Source organism: Phyllobates terribilis, unplaced genomic scaffold (genome assembly GCF_046119375.1).
Source record: "Phyllobates terribilis strain yellow unplaced genomic scaffold, ASM4611937v1 Scaffold_142__1_contigs__length_4687701, whole genome shotgun sequence".
NCBI lineage: Eukaryota > Metazoa > Chordata > Amphibia > Anura > Dendrobatidae > Phyllobates > Phyllobates terribilis.
Genome location: NW_027362902.1, coordinates 2,569,078 through 2,587,803, shown reverse-complemented (window position 1 = coordinate 2,587,803; position 18,726 = coordinate 2,569,078). Strand labels below are relative to the sequence as shown.

The 18,726-nt window shown below is 45.3% G+C and overlaps 13 non-coding genes and 1 pseudogene across 13 annotated transcripts; all 14 read right to left on the bottom strand.

Annotated features, from left to right (window-relative positions):
- Positions 1-964: 964 nt before the first annotated feature.
- Positions 965-1,147, bottom strand: LOC141206307 (U2 spliceosomal RNA). The gene has a single exon (XR_012276944.1). It is a non-coding gene; the product is annotated as a U2 spliceosomal RNA (small nuclear RNA).
- A 795-nt stretch (positions 1,148-1,942) lies between these two features.
- Positions 1,943-2,034, bottom strand: LOC141206439 (U2 spliceosomal RNA; annotated as a pseudogene).
- Positions 2,035-3,149: 1,115 nt separating this feature from the next.
- Positions 3,150-3,340, bottom strand: LOC141206047 (U2 spliceosomal RNA). The gene has a single exon (XR_012276713.1). It is a non-coding gene; the product is annotated as a U2 spliceosomal RNA (small nuclear RNA).
- Positions 3,341-4,455: 1,115 nt separating this feature from the next.
- On the bottom strand, positions 4,456-4,646 carry LOC141205973 (U2 spliceosomal RNA). Its single transcript, XR_012276642.1, has one exon. It is a non-coding gene; the product is annotated as a U2 spliceosomal RNA (small nuclear RNA).
- A 1,115-nt stretch (positions 4,647-5,761) lies between these two features.
- Positions 5,762-5,952, bottom strand: LOC141205757 (U2 spliceosomal RNA). The gene has a single exon (XR_012276431.1). It is a non-coding gene; the product is annotated as a U2 spliceosomal RNA (small nuclear RNA).
- Positions 5,953-7,067: 1,115 nt separating this feature from the next.
- LOC141205756 (U2 spliceosomal RNA) lies at positions 7,068-7,258 on the bottom strand. Its single transcript, XR_012276430.1, has one exon. It is a non-coding gene; the product is annotated as a U2 spliceosomal RNA (small nuclear RNA).
- Positions 7,259-8,373: 1,115 nt separating this feature from the next.
- On the bottom strand, positions 8,374-8,564 carry LOC141206055 (U2 spliceosomal RNA). The gene has a single exon (XR_012276721.1). It is a non-coding gene; the product is annotated as a U2 spliceosomal RNA (small nuclear RNA).
- A 1,115-nt stretch (positions 8,565-9,679) lies between these two features.
- Positions 9,680-9,870, bottom strand: LOC141205984 (U2 spliceosomal RNA). Its single transcript, XR_012276653.1, has one exon. It is a non-coding gene; the product is annotated as a U2 spliceosomal RNA (small nuclear RNA).
- Positions 9,871-10,985: 1,115 nt separating this feature from the next.
- On the bottom strand, positions 10,986-11,176 carry LOC141205755 (U2 spliceosomal RNA). The gene has a single exon (XR_012276429.1). It is a non-coding gene; the product is annotated as a U2 spliceosomal RNA (small nuclear RNA).
- A 1,112-nt stretch (positions 11,177-12,288) lies between these two features.
- LOC141205754 (U2 spliceosomal RNA) lies at positions 12,289-12,479 on the bottom strand. Its single transcript, XR_012276428.1, has one exon. It is a non-coding gene; the product is annotated as a U2 spliceosomal RNA (small nuclear RNA).
- Positions 12,480-13,594: 1,115 nt separating this feature from the next.
- Positions 13,595-13,785, bottom strand: LOC141205753 (U2 spliceosomal RNA). The gene has a single exon (XR_012276427.1). It is a non-coding gene; the product is annotated as a U2 spliceosomal RNA (small nuclear RNA).
- Positions 13,786-14,900: 1,115 nt separating this feature from the next.
- LOC141205751 (U2 spliceosomal RNA) lies at positions 14,901-15,091 on the bottom strand. The gene has a single exon (XR_012276425.1). It is a non-coding gene; the product is annotated as a U2 spliceosomal RNA (small nuclear RNA).
- Positions 15,092-16,209: 1,118 nt separating this feature from the next.
- On the bottom strand, positions 16,210-16,400 carry LOC141205750 (U2 spliceosomal RNA). Its single transcript, XR_012276424.1, has one exon. It is a non-coding gene; the product is annotated as a U2 spliceosomal RNA (small nuclear RNA).
- Positions 16,401-17,515: 1,115 nt separating this feature from the next.
- LOC141206164 (U2 spliceosomal RNA) lies at positions 17,516-17,706 on the bottom strand. The gene has a single exon (XR_012276830.1). It is a non-coding gene; the product is annotated as a U2 spliceosomal RNA (small nuclear RNA).
- Between the last annotated feature and the right edge of the window lie 1,020 nt (positions 17,707-18,726).

Here is an 18,726-nt window from a genome sequence, read left to right as displayed (position 1 = left end):
CACGCGTTTTAGATCTGCATAACTCCACCTCTTTAAACACAGCACCTTCACCCCCTGCTGTTCCCACCCGCCTCAACACCGTTGGAAGGGAGGAGAACCAATTAAGGCGGGGGGTGGGGTGGAACGAGCAGCTGTCTACCCTTAGCAGGAGGGCTCCTGATTACATACCTCTCCTGCTGCTGCTGCTGCTGGCTGTCCAGCAGCAGACTGAAGGTGGCTGCTGCTGTGCACAGGTATATAAAGGCTCAGAGCCTATTATGACACGCGCAGCCAGCGTTCCATTGCCACATTCCATCTACTGCAGGCAGGATACCTGGCTGGCTGAATGTCGCTGAGAAGCTCACAGAGACCGCCATAAGCAACAGTTTAACAGAATGCCACAGACTAATCAACCAAACTTTTTGGGTTGGGTTCTCTTTTATAGTCTGCAGGCATTAAATGAAAGAAGTCAGTGTTCCAGCAGAGGGAGACAACGTTTCAGAAAAGGCATTGTAGCAAACCAAAAAAGAAATTTTAAGCGCAGCAGAGTAACCAGCGCACATACCTGTTAGCTCAGGTGAGTTTAAAAGGCTGCTGTTGATAACAAGGGCATTTGCTAAATAGATGGTGTGTGTGCAACAATATACTGAAAGGTCAATTATATTGTGCAGCTTATCTCACCACCTGTAGTTATTTAGGTGAAAGCTCCAAAATGCTTGCCTAATATGTCTGTTTATCCAAAAGGAAGTAAAAAGGGAGAGCTAGAAAGATAGCATTGCATCACATTACATGGCAATGCAATGCACAGTTGCTGAAGTTGAACCAAAATGAGCTTGTAATCTGGCTTCTGCAACTTTGAACATGAAAAATCCAATGAGGAGAAGAAAAGCAAAGCCAAAGAGTCCATCCCAAAATCCGACAAACAAGCAAAATGAACAAAAAACATTGAATTCAATTCTTTCTGATTTTAGAAACTGCATTAAAGAAGGGGTGCACCGGTCCTGGAGATACTGCAATACCAGGTCAATGCGTGGAGTGGACAGAGCAAGCTCTTTTTCCATCTCCCTGTTCTAAAAATCCATTTAATATATGGTCCCCAGATAGGGGACGTATCAGATATTAAACTGATAAGAACAGATTTTTTTTTTTTTTTTATCGAAAGCCCGAATTCGTGTACAAAACCCGAGTGCGCTTAAAAAAGTGACAAGTGCCACAAAAAAAGTGCACTAGGATGCTGGTCTTCTTGAAACCCTCTCCAAAAGGAGAAGGGTCCCCCAAACCATTCCCCGTCCCTCCGAGCCAGAAGGCCACAGCGAGGAACAGGGACAAATAGCCACCTCCAGCCGGAGCCAGAGGCGACCCAATCTTACCCCCAGCACCTGCCCGAGTTCTCACCCGAGCAAGGCACTGGGAGCCAAAGACTGTGCTCCCCTCCCGGAAGAGGGGAGCCAACAACGCTCTCCTCCCGAAAGAGGAGAGCCAAGGGGGTTCAGGGGGGAGCGGAACCTGATGGCCACACACTCCCCCCCTAGACCTGCCAAGAGAGGAACCCGTAAGGGAACCGCATCCCGACAAAATCCTAGTAGGACGTAACACACGTGAATAAGTGGACACACAGTGACAAAGAAATTTAAATAAATAGTGAAGGTTTCACAGTATAATACTGCCCGGACCTTCGACCGGGAATTGAAAAATTCCCCATCCTAAGGCCAGAAGGCCCGGAATAAGGGTGTGTGTGAAGAAAGAAATATTGAAGTGCTAGTGCAAATGTGCCATAAACTCAAGTGGGGTTCCCAATCCCAGTGAGTTAAGGCACCCCAGGGTCACCACTCCTGGGGCACTTCACACTTCGGGCTTTCGATCTTTCCCGGCCCAATGGCGTCGATCCTGGGGGGCCATGCTTTCCACCAGATGACTATATTAGCCACCTGGCGTACTAACAAGCGCCTAAACCCCAGTGTGCATAATGTATCAATCTACTAGGGCGGCCAACATCCAAAACCGCCTTTTCGAAAGATACTACACTTGATCTTAGCCAAAAGGCCGAGAAGCGATAACCAGAATTGGTTTCAAACTACGGAGCCACCCAAGGATCCTGAAAAGTCCATTTGTGGAGATGAGCTCCTGGACTCCCGTTAAGAAGACATGTTGTCAACCTCTAGATCCCTTACATGCCTGCACTTTTCGGCTTGCTGCTGCTGCAATCCACGCGTTTTAGATCTGCATAACTCCACCTCTTTAAACACAGCACCTTCACCCCCTGCTGTTCCCACCCGCCTCAACACCATTGGAAGGGAGGAGAACCAATTAAGGCGGGGGGTGGGGTGGAACGAGCAGCTGTCTACCCTTAGCAGGAGGGCTCCTGATTACATACCTCTCCTGCTGCTGCTGCTGCTGGCTGTCCAGCAGCAGACTGAAGGTGGCTGCTGCTGTGCACAGGTATATAAAGGCTCAGAGCCTATTATGACACGCGCAGCCAGCGTTCCATTGCCACATTCCATCTACTGCAGGCAGGATACCTGGCTGGCTGAATGTCGCTGAGAAGCTCACAGAGACCGCCATAAGCAACAGTTTAACAGAATGCCACAGACTAATCAACCAAACTTTTTGGGTTGGGTTCTCTTTTATAGTCTGCAGGCATTAAATGAAAGAAGTCAGTGTTCCAGCAGAAGGAGACAACGTTTCAGAAAAGGCATTGTAGCAAACCAAAAAAGAAATTTTAAGCGCAGCAGAGTAACCAGCGCACATACCTGTTAGCTCAGGTGAGTTTAAAAGGCTGCTGTTGATAACAAGGGCATTTGCTAAATAGATGGTGTGTGTGCAACAATATACTGAAAGGTCAATTATACTGTGCAGCTTATCTCACCACCTGTAGTTATTTAGGTGAAAGCTCCAAAATGCTTGCCTAATATGTCTGTTTATCCAAAAGGAAGTAAAAAGGGAGAGCTAGAAAGATAGCATTGCATCACATTACATGGCAATGCAATGCACAGTTGCTGAAGTTGAACCAAAATGAGCTTGTAATCTGGCTTCTGCAACTTTGAACATGAAAAATCCAATGAGGAGAAGAAAAGCAAAGCCAAAGAGTCCATCCCAAAATCCGACAAACAAGCAAAATGAACAAAAAACATTGAATTCAATTCTTTCTGATTTTAGAAACTGCATTAAAGAAGGGGTGCACCGGTCCTGGAGATACTGCAATACCAGGTCAATGCGTGGAGTGGACAGAGCAAGCTCTTTTTCCATCTCCCTGTTCTAAAAATCCATTTAATATATGGTCCCCAGATAGAGGACGTATCAGATATTAAACTGATAAGAACAGATACTACACTTGATCTTAGCCAAAAGGCCGAGAAGCGATAACCAGAATTGGTTTCAAACTACGGAGCCACCCAAGGATCCTGAAAAGTCCATTTGTGGAGATGAGCTCCTGGACTCCCGTTAAGAAGACATGTTGTCAACCTCTAGATCCCTTACATGCCTGCACTTTTCGGCTTGCTGCTGCTGCAATCCACGCATTTTAGATCTGCATAACTCCACCTCTTTAAACACAGCACCTTCACCCCCTGCTGTTCCCACCCACCTCAACACCGTTGGAAGGGAGGAGAACCAATTAAGGCGGGGGGTGGGGTGGAACGAGCAGCTGTCTACCCTTAGCAGGAGGGCTCCTGATTACATACCTCTCCTGCTGCTGCTGCTGCTGGCTGTCCAGCAGCAGACTGAAGGTGGCTGCTGCTGTGCACAGGTATATAAAGGCTCAGAGCCTATTATGACACGCGCAGCCAGCGTTCCATTGCCACATTCCATCTACTGCAGGCAGGATACCTGGCTGGCTGAATGTCGCTGAGAAGCTCACAGAGACCGCCATAAGCAACAGTTTAACAGAATGCCACAGACTAATCAACCAAACTTTTTGGGTTGGGTTCTCTTTTATAGTCTGCAGGCATTAAATGAAAGAAGTCAGTGTTCCAGCAGAAGGAGACAACGTTTCAGAAAAGGCATTATAGCAAACCAAAAAAGAAATTTTAAGCGCAGCAGAGTAACCAGCGCACATACCTGTTAGCTCAGGTGAGTTTAAAAGGCTGCTGTTGATAACAAGGGCATTTGCTAAATAGATGGTGTGTGTGCAACAATATACTGAAAGGTCAATTATATTGTGCAGCTTATCTCACCACCTGTAGTTATTTAGGTGAAAGCTCCAAAATGCTTGCCTAATATGTCTGTTTATCCAAAAGGAAGTAAAAAGGGAGAGCTAGAAAGATAGCATTGCATCACATTACATGGCAATGCAATGCACAGTTGCTGAAGTTGAACCAAAATGAGCTTGTAATCTGGCTTCTGCAACTTTGAACATGAAAAATCCAATGAGGAGAAGAAAAGCAAAGCCAAAGAGTCCATCCCAAAATCCGACAAACAAGCAAAATGAACAAAAAACATTGAATTCAATTCTTTCTGATTTTAGAAACTGCATTAAAGAAGGGGTGCACCGGTCCTGGAGATACTGCAATACCAGGTCAATGCGTGGAGTGGACAGAGCAAGCTCTTTTTCCATCTCCCTGTTCTAAAAATCGATTTAATATATGGTCCCCAGATAGGGGACGTATCAGATATTAAACTGATAAGAACAGATACTACACTTGATCTTAGCCAAAAGGCCGAGAAGCGATAACCAGAATTGGTTTCAAACTACGGAGCCACCCAAGGATCCTGAAAAGTCCATTTGTGAAGATGAGCTCCTGGACTCCCGTTAAGAAGACATGTTGTCAACCTCTAGATCCCTTACATGCCTGCACTTTTCGGCTTGCTGCTGCTGCAATCCACGCGTTTTAGATCTGCATAACTCCACCTCTTTAAACACTGCACCTTCACCCCCTGCTGTTCCCACCCGCCTCAACACCGTTGGAAGGGAGGAGAACCAATTAAGGCGGGGGGTGGGGTGGAACGAGCAGCTGTCTACCCTTACCAGGAGGGCTCCTGATTACATACCTCTCCTGCTGCTGCTGCTGCTGGCTGTCCAGCAGCAGACTGAAGGTGGCTGCTGCTGTGCACAGGTATATAAAGGCTCAGAGCCTATTATGACACGCGCAGCCAGCGTTCCATTGCCACATTCCATCTACTGCAGGCAGGATACCTGGCTGGCTGAATGTCGCTGAGAAGCTCACAGAGACCGCCATAAGCAACAGTTTAACAGAATGCCACAGACTAATCAACCAAACTTTTTGGGTTGGGTTCTCTTTTATAGTCTGCAGGCATTAAATGAAAGAAGTCAGTGTTCCAGCAGAAGGAGACAACGTTTCAGAAAAGGCATTGTAGCAAACCAAAAAAGAAATTTTAAGCGCAGCAGAGTAACCAGCGCACATACCTGTTAGCTCAGGTGAGTTTAAAAGGCTGCTGTTGATAACAAGGGCATTTGCTAAATAGATGGTGTGTGTGCAACAATATACTGAAAGGTCAATTATATTGTGCAGCTTATCTCACCACCTGTAGTTATTTAGGTGAAAGCTCCAAAATGCTTGCCTAATATGTCTGTTTATCCAAAAGGAAGTAAAAAGGGAGAGCTAGAAAGATAGCATTGCATCACATTACATGGCAATGCAATGCACAGTTGCTGAAGTTGAACCAAAATGAGCTTGTAATCTGGCTTCTGCAACTTTGAACATGAAAAATCCAATGAGGAGAAGAAAAGCAAAGCCAAAGAGTCCATCCCAAAATCCGACAAACAAGCAAAATGAACAAAAAACATTGAATTCAATTCTTTCTGATTTTAGAAACTGCATTAAAGAAGGGGTGCACCGGTCCTGGAGATACTGCAATACCAGGTCAATGCGTGGAGTGGACAGAGCAAGCTCTTTTTCCATCTCCCTGTTCTAAAAATCCATTTAATATATGGTCCCCAGATAGGGGACGTATCAGATATTAAACTGATAAGAACAGATACTACACTTGATCTTAGCCAAAAGGCCGAGAAGCGATAACCAGAATTGGTTTCAAACTACGGAGCCACCCAAGGATCCTGAAAAGTCCATTTGTGGAGATGAGCTCCTGGACTCCCGTTAAGAAGACATGTTGTCAACCTCTAGATCCCTTACATGCCTGCACTTTTCGGCTTGCTGCTGCTGCAATCCACACGTTTTAGATCTGCATAACTCCACCTCTTTAAACACAGCACCTTCACCCCCTGCTGTTCCCACCCGCCTCAACACCGTTGGAAGGGAGGAGAACCAATTAAGGCGGGGGGTGGGGTGGAACGAGCAGCTGTCTACCCTTAGCAGGAGGGCTCCTGATTACATACCTCTCCTGCTGCTGCTGCTGCTGGCTGTCCAGCAGCAGACTGAAGGTGGCTGCTGCTGTGCACAGGTATATAAAGGCTCAGAGCCTATTATGACACGCGCAGCCAGCGTTCCATTGCCACATTCCATCTACTGCAGGCAGGATACCTGGCTGGCTGAATGTCGCTGAGAAGCTCACAGAGACCGCCATAAGCAACAGTTTAACAGAATGCCACAGACTAATCAACCAAACTTTTTGGGTTGGGTTCTCTTTTATAGTCTGCAGGCATTAAATGAAAGAAGTCAGTGTTCCAGCAGAAGGAGACAACGTTTCAGAAAAGGCATTGTAGCAAACCAAAAAAGAAATTTTAAGCGCAGCAGAGTAACCAGCGCACATACCTGTTAGCTCAGGTGAGTTTAAAAGGCTGCTGTTGATAACAAGGGCATTTGCTAAATAGATGGTGTGTGTGCAACAATATACTGAAAGGTCAATTATATTGTGCAGCTTATCTCACCACCTGTAGTTATTTAGGTGAAAGCTCCAAAATGCTTGCCTAATATGTCTGTTTATCCAAAAGGAAGTAAAAAGGGAGAGCTAGAAAGATAGCATTGCATCACATTACATGGCAATGCAATGCACAGTTGCTGAAGTTGAACCAAAATGAGCTTGTAATCTGGCTTCTGCAACTTTGAACATGAAAAATCCAATGAGGAGAAGAAAAGCAAAGCCAAAGAGTCCATCCCAAAATCCGACAAACAAGCAAAATGAACAAAAAACATTGAATTCAATTCTTTCTGATTTTAGAAACTGCATTAAAGAAGGGGTGCACCGGTCCTGGAGATACTGCAATACCAGGTCAATGCGTGGAGTGGACAGAGCAAGCTCTTTTTCCATCTCCCTGTTCTAAAAATCCATTTAATATATGGTCCCCAGATAGGGGACGTATCAGATATTAAACTGATAAGAACAGATACTACACTTGATCTTAGCCAAAAGGCCGAGAAGCGATAACCAGAATTGGTTTCAAACTACGGAGCCACCCAAGGATCCTGAAAAGTCCATTTGTGGAGATGAGCTCCTGGACTCCCGTTAAGAAGACATGTTGTCAACCTCTAGATCCCTTACATGCCTGCACTTTTCGGCTTGCTGCTGCTGCAATCCACGCGTTTTAGATCTGCATAACTCCACCTCTTTAAACACAGCACCTTCACCCCCTGCTGTTCCCACCCGCCTCAACACCGTTGGAAGGGAGGAGAACCAATTAAGGCGGGGGGTGGGGTGGAACGAGCAGCTGTCTACCCTTAGCAGGAGGGCTCCTGATTACATACCTCTCCTGCTGCTGCTGCTGCTGGCTGTCCAGCAGCAGACTGAAGGTGGCTGCTGCTGTGCACAGGTATATAAAGGCTCAGAGCCTATTATGACACGCGCAGCCAGCGTTCCATTGCCACATTCCATCTACTGCAGGCAGGATACCTGGCTGGCTGAATGTCGCTGAGAAGCTCACAGAGACCGCCATAAGCAACAGTTTAACAGAATGCCACAGACTAATCAACCAAACTTTTTGGGTTGGGTTCTCTTTTATAGTCTGCAGGCATTAAATGAAAGAAGTCAGTGTTCCAGCAGAAGGAGACAACGTTTCAGAAAAGGCATTGTAGCAAACCAAAAAAGAAATTTTAAGCGCAGCAGAGTAACCAGCGCACATACCTGTTAGCTCAGGTGAGTTTAAAAGGCTGCTGTTGATAACAAGGGCATTTGCTAAATAGATGGTGTGTGTGCAACAATATACTGAAAGGTCAATTATATTGTGCAGCTTATCTCACCACCTGTAGTTATTTAGGTGAAAGCTCCAAAATGCTTGCCTAATATGTCTGTTTATCCAAAAGGAAGTAAAAAGGGAGAGCTAGAAAGATAGCATTGCATCACATTACATGGCAATGCAATGCACAGTTGCTGAAGTTGAACCAAAATGAGCTTGTAATCTGGCTTCTGCAACTTTGAACATGAAAAATCCAATGAGGAGAAGAAAAGCAAAGCCAAAGAGTCCATCCCAAAATCCGACAAACAAGCAAAATGAACAAAAAACATTGAATTCAATTCTTTCTGATTTTAGAAACTGCATTAAAGAAGGGGTGCACCGGTCCTGGAGATACTGCAATACCAGGTCAATGCGTGGAGTGGACAGAGCAAGCTCTTTTTCCATCTCCCTGTTCTAAAAATCCATTTAATATATGGTCCCCAGATAGGGGACGTATCAGATATTAAACTGATAAGAACAGATACTACACTTGATCTTAGCCAAAGGGCCGAGAAGCGATAACCAGAATTGGTTTCAAACTACGGAGCCACCCAAGGATCCTGAAAAGTCCATTTGTGGAGATGAGCTCCTGGACTCCCGTTAAGAAGACATGTTGTCAACCTCTAGATCCCTTACATGCCTGCACTTTTCGGCTTGCTGCTGCTGCAATCCACGCGTTTTAGATCTGCATAACTCCACCTCTTTAAACACAGCACCTTCACCCCCTGCTGTTCCCACCCGCCTCAACACCGTTGGAAGGGAGGAGAACCAATTAAGGCGGGGGGTGGGGTGGAACGAGCAGCTGTCTACCCTTAGCAGGAGGGCTCCTGATTACATACCTCTCCTGCTGCTGCTGCTGCTGGCTGTCCAGCAGCAGACTGAAGGTGGCTGCTGCTGTGCACAGGTATATAAAGGCTCAGAGCCTATTATGACACGCGCAGCCAGCGTTCCATTGCCACATTCCATCTACTGCAGGCAGGATACCTGGCTGGCTGAATGTCGCTGAGAAGCTCACAGAGACCGCCATAAGCAACAGTTTAACAGAATGCCACAGACTAATCAACCAAACTTTTTGGGTTGGGTTCTCTTTTATAGTCTGCAGGCATTAAATGAAAGAAGTCAGTGTTCCAGCAGAAGGAGACAACGTTTCAGAAAAGGCATTGTAGCAAACCAAAAAAGAAATTTTAAGCGCAGCAGAGTAACCAGCGCACATACCTGTTAGCTCAGGTGAGTTTAAAAGGCTGCTGTTGATAACAAGGGCATTTGCTAAATAGATGGTGTGTGTGCAACAATATACTGAAAGGTCAATTATATTGTGCAGCTTATCTCACCACCTGTAGTTATTTAGGTGAAAGCTCCAAAATGCTTGCCTAATATGTCTGTTTATCCAAAAGGAAGTAAAAAGGGAGAGCTAGAAAGATAGCATTGCATCACATTACATGGCAATGCAATGCACAGTTGCTGAAGTTGAACCAAAATGAGCTTGTAATCTGGCTTCTGCAACTTTGAACATGAAAAATCCAATGAGGAGAAGAAAAGCAAAGCCAAAGAGTCCATCCCAAAATCCGACAAACAAGCAAAATGAACAAAAAACATTGAATTCAATTCTTTCTGATTTTAGAAACTGCATTAAAGAAGGGGTGCATCGGTCCTGGAGATACTGCAATACCAGGTCAATGCGTGGAGTGGACAGAGCAAGCTCTTTTTCCATCTCCCTGTTCTAAAAATCCATTTAATATATGGTCCCCAGATAGGGGACGTATCAGATATTAAACTGATAAGAACAGATACTACACTTGATCTTAGCCAAAAGGCCGAGAAGCGATAACCAGAATTGGTTTCAAACTACGGAGCCACCCAAGGATCCTGAAAAGTCCATTTGTGGAGATGAGCTCCTGGACTCCCGTTAAGAAGACATGTTGTCAACCTCTAGATCCCTTACATGCCTGCACTTTTCGGCTTGCTGCTGCTGCAATCCACGCGTTTTAGATCTGCATAACTCCACCTCTTTAAACACAGCACCTTCACCCCCTGCTGTTCCCACCCGCCTCAACACCGTTGGAAGGGAGGAGAACCAATTAAGGCGGGGGGTGGGGTGGAACGAGCAGCTGTCTACCCTTAGCAGGAGGGCTCCTGATTACATACCTCTCCTGCTGCTGCTGCTGCTGGCTGTCCAGCAGCAGACTGAAGGTGGCTGCTGCTGTGCACAGGTATATAAAGGCTCAGAGCCTATTATGACACGCGCAGCCAGCGTTCCATTGCCACATTCCATCTACTGCAGGCAGGATACCTGGCTGGCTGAATGTCGCTGAGAAGCTCACAGAGACCGCCATAAGCAACAGTTTAACAGAATGCCACAGACTAATCAACCAAACTTTTTGGGTTGGGTTCTCTTTTATAGTCTGCAGGCATTAAATGAAAGAAGTCAGTGTTCCAGCAGAAGGAGACAACGTTTCAGAAAAGGCATTGTAGCAAACCAAAAAAGAAATTTTAAGCGCAGCAGAGTAACCAGCGCACATACCTGTTAGCTCAGGTGAGTTTAAAAGGCTGCTGTTGATAACAAGGGCATTTGCTAAATAGATGGTGTGTGTGCAACAATATACTGAAAGGTCAATTATATTGTGCAGCTTATCTCACCACCTGTAGTTATTTAGGTGAAAGCTCCAAAATGCTTGCCTAATATGTCTGTTTATCCAAAAGGAAGTAAAAAGGGAGAGCTAGAAAGATAGCATTGCATCACATTACATGGCAATGCAATGCACAGTTGCTGAAGTTGAACCAAAATGAGCTTGTAATCTGGCTTCTGCAACTTTGAACATGAAAAATCCAATGAGGAGAAGAAAAACAAAGCCAAAGAGTCCATCCCAAAATCCGACAAACAAGCAAAATGAACAAAAAACATTGAATTCAATTCTTTCTGATTTTAGAAACTGCATTAAAGAAGGGGTGCACCGGTCCTGGAGATACTGCAATACCAGGTCAATGCGTGGAGTGGACAGAGCAAGCTCTTTTTCCATCTCCCTGTTCTAAAAATCCATTTAATATATGGTCCCCAGATAGGGGACGTATCAGATATTAAACTGATAAGAACAGATACTACACTTGATCTTAGCCAAAAGGCCGAGAAGCGATAACCAGAATTGGTTTCAAACTACGGAGCCACCCAAGGATCCTGAAAAGTCCATTTGTGGAGATGAGCTCCTGGACTCCCGTTAAGAAGACATGTTGTCAACCTCTAGATCCCTTACATGCCTGCACTTTTCGGCTTGCTGCTGCTGCAATCCACGCGTTTTAGATCTGCATAACTCCACCTCTTTAAACACAGCACCTTCACCCCCTGCTGTTCCCACCCGCCTCAACACCGTTGGAAGGGAGGAGAACCAATTAAGGCGGGGGGTGGGGTGGAACGAGCAGCTGTCTACCCTTAGCAGGAGGGCTCCTGATTACATACCTCTCCTGCTGCTGCTGCTGGCTGTCCAGCAGCAGACTGAAGGTGGCTGCTGCTGTGCACAGGTATATAAAGGCTCAGAGCCTATTATGACACGCGCAGCCAGCGTTCCATTGCCACATTCCATCTACTGCAGGCAGGATACCTGGCTGGCTGAATGTCGCTGAGAAGCTCACAGAGACCGCCATAAGCAACAGTTTAACAGAATGCCACAGACTAATCAACCAAACTTTTTGGGTTGGGTTCTCTTTTATAGTCTGCAGGCATTAAATGAAAGAAGTCAGTGTTCCAGCAGAAGGAGACAACGTTTCAGAAAAGGCATTGTAGCAAACCAAAAAAGAAATTTTAAGCGCAGCAGAGTAACCAGCGCACATACCTGTTAGCTCAGGTGAGTTTAAAAGGCTGCTGTTGATAACAAGGGCATTTGCTAAATAGATGGTGTGTGTGCAACAATATACTGAAAGGTCAATTATATTGTGCAGCTTATCTCACCACCTGTAGTTATTTAGGTGAAAGCTCCAAAATGCTTGCCTAATATGTCTGTTTATCCAAAAGGAAGTAAAAAGGGAGAGCTAGAAAGATAGCATTGCATCACATTACATGGCAATGCAATGCACAGTTGCTGAAGTTGAACCAAAATGAGCTTGTAATCTGGCTTCTGCAACTTTGAACATGAAAAATCCAATGAGGAGAAGAAAAGCAAAGCCAAAGAGTCCATCCCCAAATCCGACAAACAAGCAAAATGAACAAAAAACATTGAATTCAATTCTTTCTGATTTTAGAAACTGCATTAAAGAAGGGGTGCACCGGTCCTGGAGATACTGCAATACCAGGTCAATGCGTGGAGTGGACAGAGCAAGCTCTTTTTCCATCTCCCTGTTCTAAAAATCCATTTAATATATGGTCCCCAGATAGGGGACGTATCAGATATTAAACTGATAAGAACAGATACTACACTTGATCTTAGCCAAAAGGCCGAGAAGCGATAACCAGAATTGGTTTCAAACTACGGAGCCACTCAAGGATCCTGAAAAGTCCATTTGTGGAGATGAGCTCCTGGACTCCCATTAAGAAGACATGTTGTCAACCTCTAGATCCCTTACATGCCTGCACTTTTCGGCTTGCTGCTGCTGCAATCCACGCGTTTTAGATCTGCATAACTCCACCTCTTTAAACACAGCACCTTCACCCCCTGCTGTTCCCACCCGCCTCAACACCGTTGGAAGGGAGGAGAACCAATTAAGGCGGGGGGTGGGGTGGAACGAGCAGCTGTCTACCCTTAGCAGGAGGGCTCCTGATTACATACCTCTCCTGCTGCTGCTGCTGCTGGCTGTCCAGCAGCAGACTGAAGGTGGCTGCTGCTGTGCACAGGTATATAAAGGCTCAGAGCCTATTATGACACGCGCAGCCAGCGTTCCATTGCCACATTCCATCTACTGCAGGCAGGATACCTGGCTGGCTGAATGTCGCTGAGAAGCTCACAGAGACCGCCATAAGCAACAGTTTAACAGAATGCCACAGACTAATCAACCAAACTTTTTGGATTGGGTTCTCTTTTATAGTCTGCAGGCATTAAATGAAAGAAGTCAGTGTTCCAGCAGAAGGAGACAACGTTTCAGAAAAGGCATTGTAGCAAACCAAAAAAGAAATTTTAAGCGCAGCAGAGTAACCAGCGCACATACCTGTTAGCTCAGGTGAGTTTAAAAGGCTGCTGTTGATAACAAGGGCATTTGCTAAATAGATGGTGTGTGTGCAACAATATACTGAAAGGTCAATTATATTGTGCAGCTTATCTCACCACCTGTAGTTATTTAGGTGAAAGCTCCAAAATGCTTGCCTAATATGTCTGTTTATCCAAAAGGAAGTAAAAAGGGAGAGCTAGAAAGATAGCATTGCATCACATTACATGGCAATGCAATGCACAGTTGCTGAAGTTGAACCAAAATGAGCTTGTAATCTGGCTTCTGCAACTTTGAACATGAAAAATCCAATGAGGAGAAGAAAAGCAAAGCCAAAGAGTCCATCCCAAAATCCGACAAACAAGCAAAATGAACAAAAAACATTGAATTCAATTCTTTCTGATTTTAGAAACTGCATTAAAGAAGGGGTGCACCGGTCCTGGAGATACTGCAATACCAGGTCAATGCGTGGAGTGGACAGAGCAAGCTCTTTTTCCATCTCCCTGTTCTAAAAATCCATTTAATATATGGTCCCCAGATAGGGGACGTATCAGATATTAAACTGATAAGAACAGATACTACACTTGATCTTAGCCAAAAGGCCGAGAAGCGATAACCAGAATTGGTTTCAAACTACGGAGCCACCCAAGGATCCTGAAAAGTCCATTTGTGGAGATGAGCTCCTGGACTCCCGTTAAGAAGACATGTTGTCAACCTCTAGATCCCTTACATGCCTGCACTTTTCGGCTTGCTGCTGCTGCAATCCACGCGTTTTAGATCTGCATAACTCCACCTCTTTAAACACTGCACCTTCACCCCCTGCTGTTCCCACCCGCCTCAACACCATTGGAAGGGAGGAGAACCAATTAAGGCGGGGGGTGGGGTGGAACGAGCAGCTGTCTACCCTTAGCAGGAGGGCTCCTGATTACATACCTCTCCTGCTGCTGCTGCTGCTGGCTGTCCAGCAGCAGACTGAAGGTGGCTGCTGCTGTGCACAGGTATATAAAGGCTCAGAGCCTATTATGACACGCGCAGCCAGCGTTCCATTGCCACATTCCATCTACTGCAGGCAGGATACCTGGCTGGCTGAATGTCGCTGAGAAGCTCACAGAGACCGCCATAAGCAACAGTTTAACAGAATGCCACAGACTAATCAACCAAACTTTTTGGGTTGGGTTCTCTTTGATAGTCTGCAGGCATTAAATGAAAGAAGTCAGTGTTCCAGCAGAAGGAGACAACGTTTCAGAAAAGGCATTGTAGCAAACCAAAAAAGAAATTTTAAGCGCAGCAGAGTAACCAGCGCACATACCTGTTAGCTCAGGTGAGTTTAAAAGGCTGCTGTTGATAACAAGGGCATTTGCTAAATAGATGGTGTGTGTGCAACAATATACTGAAAGGTCAATTATATTGTGCAGCTTATCTCACCACCTGTAGTTATTTAGGTGAAAGCTCCAAAATGCTTGCCTAATATGTCTGTTTATCCAAAAGGAAGTAAAAAGGGAGAGCTAGAAAGATAGCATTGCATCACATTACATGGCAATGCAATGCACAGTTGCTGAAGTTGAACCAAAATGAGCTTGTAATCTGGCTTCTGCAACTTTGAACATGAAAAATCCAATGAGGAGAAGAAAAGCAAAGCCAAAGAGTCCATCCCAAAATCCGACAAACAAGCAAAATGAACAAAAAACATTGAATTCAATTCTTTCTGATTTTAGAAACTGCATTAAAGAAGGGGTGCACCGGTCCTGGAGATACTGCAATACCAGGTCAATGCGTGGAGTGGACAGAGCAAGCTCTTTTTCCATCTCCCTGTTCTAAAAATCCATTTAATATATGGTCCCCAGATAGGGGACGTATCAGATATTAAACTGATAAGAACAGATACTACACTTGATCTTAGCCAAAAGGCCGAGAAGCGATAACCAGAATTGGTTTCAAACTACGGAGCCACCCAAGGATCCTGAAAAGTCCATTTGTGGAGATGAGCTCCTGGACTCCCGTTAAGAAGACATGTTGTCAACCTCTAGATCCCTTACATGCCTGCACTTTTCGGCTTGCTGCTGCTGCAATCCACGCGTTTTAGATCTGCATAACTCCACCTCTTTAAACACAGCACCTTCACCCCCTGCTGTTCCCACCCGCCTCAGCACCGTTGGAAGGGAGGAGAACCAATTAAGGCGGGGGGTGGGGGGGAACGAGCAGCTGTCTACCCTTAGCAGGAGGGCTCCTGATTACATACCTCTCCTGCTGCTGCTGCTGCTGCTGGCTGTCCAGCAGCAGACTGAAGGTGGCTGCTGCTGTGCACAGGTATATAAAGGCTCAGAGCCTATTATGACACGCGCAGCCAGCGTTCCATTGCCACATTCCATCTACTGCAGGCAGGATACCTGGCTGGCTGAATGTCGCTGAGAAGCTCACAGAGACCGCCATAAGCAACAGTTTAACAGAATGCCACAGACTAATCAACCAAACTTTTTGGGTTGGGTTCTCTTTTATAGTCTGCAGGCATTAAATGAAAGAAGTCAGTGTTCCAGCAGAAGGAGACAACGTTTCAGAAAAGGCATTGTAGCAAACCAAAAAAGAAATTTTAAGCGCAGCAGAGTAACCAGCGCACATACCTGTTAGCTCAGGTGAGTTTAAAAGGCTGCTGTTGATAACAAGGGCATTTGCTAAATAGATGGTGTGTGTGCAACAATATACTGAAAGGTCAATTATATTGTGCAGCTTATCTCACCACCTGTAGTTATTTAGGTGAAAGCTCCAAAATGTTTGCCTAATATGTCTGTTTATCCAAAAGGAAGTAAAAAGGGAGAGCTAGAAAGATAGCATTGCATCACATTACATGGCAATGCAATGCACAGTTGCTGAAGTTGAACCAAAATGAGCTTGTAATCTGGCTTCTGCAACTTTGAACATGAAAAATCCAATGAGGAGAAGAAAAGCAAAGCCAAAGAGTCCATCCCAAAATCCGACAAACAAGCAAAATGAACAAAAAACATTGAATTCAATTCTTTCTGATTTTAGAAACTGCATTAAAGAAGGGGTGCACCGGTCCTGGAGATACTGCAATACCAGGTCAATGCGTGGAGTGGACAGAGCAAGCTCTTTTTCCATCTCCCTGTTCTAAAAATCCATTTAATATATGGTCCCCAGATAGGGGACGTATCAGATATTAAACTGATAAGAACAGATACTACACTTGATCTTAGCCAAAAGGCCGAGAAGCGATAACCAGAATTGGTTTCAAACTACGGAGCCACCCAAGGATCCTGAAAAGTCCATTTGTGGAGATGAGCTCCTGGACTCCCGTTAAGAAGACATGTTGTCAACCTCTAGATCCCTTACATGCCTGCACTTTTCGGCTTGCTGCTGCTGCAATCCACGCGTTTTAGATCTGCATAACTCCACCTCTTTAAACACAGCACCTTCACCCCCTGCTGTTCCCACCCGCCTCAACACCGTTGGAAGGGAGGAGAACCAATTAAGGCGGGGGGTGGGGTGGAACGAGCAGCTGTCTACCCTTAGCAGGAGGGCTCCTGATTACATACCTCTCCTGCTGCTGCTGCTGCTGGCTGTCCAGCAGCAGACTGAAGGTGGCTGCTGCTGTGCACAGGTATATAAAGGCTCAGAGCCTATTATGACACGCGCAGCCAGCGTTCCATTGCCACATTCCATCTACTGCAGGCAGGATACCTGGCTGGCTGAATGTCGCTGAGAAGCTCACAGAGACCGCCATAAGCAACAGTTTAACAGAATGCCACAGACTAATCAACCAAACTTTTTGGGTTGGGTTCTCTTTTATAGTCTGCAGGCATTAAATGAAAGAAGTCAGTGTTCCAGCAGAAGGAGACAACGTTTCAGAAAAGGCATTGTAGCAAACCAAAAAAGAAATTTTAAGCGCAGCAGAGTAACCAGCGCACATACCTGTTAGCTCAGGTGAGTTTAAAAGGCTGCTGTTGATAACAAGGGCATTTGCTAAATAGATGGTGTGTGTGCAACAATATACTGAAAGGTCAATTATATTGTGCAGCTTATCTCACCACCTGTAGTTATTTAGGTGAAAGCTCCAAAATGCTTGCCTAATATGTCTGTTTATCCAAAAGGAAGTAAAAAGGGAGAGCTAGAAAGATAGCATTGCATCACATTACATGGCAATGCAATGCACAGTTGCTGAAGTTGAACCAAAATGAGCTTGTAATCTGGCTTCTGCAACTTTGAACATGAAAAATCCAATGAGGAGAAGAAAAGCAAAGCCAAAGAGTCCATCCCAAAATCCGACAAACAAGCAAAATGAACAAAAAACATTGAATTCAATTCTTTCTGATTTTAGAAACTGCATTAAAGAAGGGGTGCACCGGTCCTGGAGATACTGCAATACCAGGTCAATGCGTGGAGTGGACAGAGCAAGCTCTTTTTCCATCTCCCTGTTCTAAAAATCCATTTAATATATGGTCCCCAGATAGGGGACGTATAAGATATTAAACTGATAAGAACAGATACTACACTTGATCTTAGCCAAAAGGCCGAGAAGCGATAACCAGAATTGGTTTCAAACTACGGAGCCACCCAAGGATCCTGAAAAGTCCATTTGTGGAGATGAGCTCCTGGACTCCCGTTAAGAAGACATGTTGTCATCCTCTAGATCCCTTACATGCCTGCACTTTTCGGCTTGCTGCTGCTGCAATCCACGCGTTTTAGATCTGCATAACTCCACCTCTTTAAACACAGCACCTTCACCCCCTGCTGTTCCCACCCGCCTCAACACCGTTGGAAGGGAGGAGAACCAATTAAGGCGGGGGGTGGGGTGGAACGAGCAGCTGTCTACCCTTAGCAGGAGGGCTCCTGATTACATACCTCTCCTGCTGCTGCTGCTGCTGGCTGTCCAGCAGCAGACTGAAGGTGGCTGCTGCTGTGCACAGGTATATAAAGGCTCAGAGCCTATTATGACACGCGCAGCCAGCGTTCCATTGCCACATTCCATCTACTGCAGGCAGGATACCTGACTGGCTGAATGTCGCTGAGAAGCTCACAGAGACCGCCATAAGCAACAGTTTAACAGAATGCCACAGACTAATCAACCAAACTTTTTGGGTTGGGTTCTCTTTTATAGTCTGCAGGCATTAAATGAAAGAAGTCAGTGTTCCAGCAGAAGGAGACAACGTTTCAGAAAAGGCATTGTAGCAAACCAAAAAAGAAATTTTAAGCGCAGCAGAGTAACCAGCGCACATACCTGTTAGCTCAGGTGAGTTTAAAAGGCTGCTGTTGATAACAAGGGCATTTGCTAAATAGATGGTGTGTGTGCAACAATATACTGAAAGGTCAATTATATTGTGCAGCTTATCTCACCACCTGTAGTTATTTAGGTGAAAGCTCCAAAATGCTTGCCTAATATGTCTGTTTATCCAAAAGGAAGTAAAAAGGGAGAGCTAGAAAGATAGCATTGCATCACATTACATGGCAATGCAATGCACAGTTGCTGAAGTTGAACCAAAATGAGCTTGTAATCTGGCTTCTGCAACTTTGAACATGAAAAATCCAATGAGGAGAAGAAAAGC